This window comes from Fukomys damarensis, unplaced genomic scaffold (assembly GCF_012274545.1).
Source record: "Fukomys damarensis isolate Sample0158 unplaced genomic scaffold, DMR_v1.0_HiC HiC_scaffold_17, whole genome shotgun sequence".
Taxonomy (NCBI): Eukaryota; Metazoa; Chordata; class Mammalia; order Rodentia; family Bathyergidae; genus Fukomys; species Fukomys damarensis.
In genome coordinates this window covers 37,208,938-37,211,394 of record NW_022900929.1, presented here as the reverse complement: position 1 = coordinate 37,211,394, position 2,457 = coordinate 37,208,938, and the positions used below count along the sequence as shown (strand labels likewise).

The 2,457-nt window shown below is 36.5% G+C and overlaps 1 non-coding gene and 1 pseudogene across 1 annotated transcript; both read right to left on the bottom strand.

Annotated features, from left to right (window-relative positions):
- Positions 1-611: 611 nt before the first annotated feature.
- On the bottom strand, positions 612-717 carry LOC117286604. The gene has a single exon (XR_004517772.1). It is a non-coding gene; the product is annotated as a U6 spliceosomal RNA (small nuclear RNA).
- A 603-nt stretch (positions 718-1,320) lies between these two features.
- Positions 1,321-1,475, bottom strand: LOC117286661 (annotated as a pseudogene).
- Positions 1,476-2,457: the final 982 nt, after the last annotated feature.

The following is a 2,457-nucleotide window of genomic DNA, read 5'->3' as shown; positions in this document are numbered from 1 at the left end:
AAAAATGAGAACCAAGACCTGTCATGTAAAGGCACAAGTTCCCAATAATGAATGTAACTGTACTGTGTACTTAAAATGTACCAATAAACTCAATTAAAAAATAAAATAAAATATTTAATCATTAAAAAAAGTAACTGATAGGTTGAAGACTTAATTTTTGCACATTTTGTATATGTGTGTAGATAGATATGTGCAAGTATACACATTAAAATGTTTTCTGTACTACCTAATGCTAATTATTGATACCAAAGCTCTTTTATATTTTTTTTTAGGTCTCTTCAAGGTCTAACATAGGCTTTTCTTGGTAAAATGAAAAGAAAATGCTCACATTAAAAAAATCCATTATTTTTCTGATATGATATCTTTTTTTTTCTTTATTGTTACATTTTAGGCACACAGTACAGTTACACTCATCATTGGGATCTTGTGCCTTTACATGATGTATCTTGGTTCTTATTTTTTCCCCCATCCCCCTGGCCTTCCTTTACCCCTTCCACCCTTACCTATTTACAAGGACCTTGTTTCCAGTTTTTTCCTTTTCTCTTATTTTTTATTTTCCCTTCTTACCTTTCCCCTACCCCTCCCACTTACCCTACTCCTTTAGACCTTTTTAAAATATGGAACACTCCATGAATTTGTGTCATCCTTGTCCAGGGGCCATGCTTAATCTTCTCTGTATCATTCCAACTTTAGTATATGTGCTGCCGAGGTGACCACTGATATTTATTTTTAAACAATCCAAATATATTCTAAAAATCTTACAAAAGTGATGCCTTATAGGGTAAATAGCTATATTTCCACCACAGAGTCATAGATGAAAATACTTCCCAGACCAGATCAAAACATAAAATTTTAAACGAAGGATCCAAAAATAATTGTAGTTCTCGGACTGCTTCCGTAACTAAAACCCCAGAGGCTAGCACAAGAAAGGAATTCGCAGGATGAGCAGCAGTATGGAGTTCTGCTCTCACGCTTGAAGCAGTGTTGGTGAGTAACTATGTAATAAACCTAACACTGGAAGACCAAGAGCTGAGGAAAAGTAAGTTCAGTGAATTAATGTGTCCTTCCCTCTCCTGATGGGACACAGTGAAAATGACTCCTGTGTTAAAATATGCGGGATTATGAGTAGTAGAACAAGCTGTGGTGTTCTGTGAAGGACAACAAGGGCCCAGAGATAGTGAGCTGGAGGATGACACATTTTCATTTGACATTATGAATATGTCTGCCTATGCATATATCTGTTCATCTAAATTATGTAGTGTAAAAGCTGTTATTCATTACTATATGTTAACACCCTTTCCTGCATATTTAATATAGTTTATAACATCTGCATAACATAGTACTATATAACATATTTCATACAGTGTGTGTGTATGTGCAGGAAGTCCTGGGAGCCTACTATTCCCACACAGATAGAGGAATCTGTTTTGTGTCTGTCACTACACTTGATCTTAGCCAGAAGGCTGAGAAGCAATATTTTGTGTCAGTTATATCTTTTGCCAGCCTCTGTTACTCATTGGCCCTATTGTTCTTTTGTTTTTCTCTTATAATTCTGAACACAGTGGTCCCTTTGGTCCCTTCTATGTACAAACACAGAGAAAAATATATATAGTATGAGATGTGATATATTATGTGGTAACATTTTACTACACAGTTATATAATGTATACCACATATACTATGCCCAGATATGTATATATACATGTATATATATTTTGTGAATATGAAGGATCCATTGGAAATAAAGTACTGATAATGAATGATTCAACAGAAATTTTGAAGATAAAATTAAGGAAATCCAAACACTTGAATCTAAAGCCTGGAAAATAGTTTTTGAATCAGAGCATTAAAGCATGTGATATCCTCTGACTAGTAGGAGTTTCAGAAAGGGAGAAGGGATGGCCAGTTTTATTAAATAAACAATAAAATAAGATTTCCTGGAACCAAAACCAAAAGACAAATGTACCCAGTCTGAAAGACCTACTAAATGTTCAGAACAATAAATGGGGGGATAAAAAGGCCCACAGGGACCAATGAGGAATAGGAAAGAGGCTGGTGACAGATGTTACTGGGACACAACAGCCTTCTGCGCAGGCTCATAGGTGCTCCCTGGATCTGATGTGCCCACCCCGACCACCAGAATCCTGCAGGTGGCAGAGAGCCTGCATGCCCATGCTCCGTAGCTTTGACCATTCCTTGTTCTGTGCACTTTGTTGAGAAGAACTTCTGGGTTGGCTTCTGTGACTGACTAGAGAAGCATCAGGGAGTCATCCTAACAGGAGAGGCTTTGTTTCATAAGCAACTCCCCTTTTGTGTAATCCCTACTGAAGCACGAAGTTATTTTTGCCAATCTTCAAAACTGGACCAAACTTTATGACCTAGACCAGCCTTTATAAATCAGAAATTTTGACACATTTTTGTAAAGATAATCTGTGCTTTTATTGAGAGAAAGAAAGCA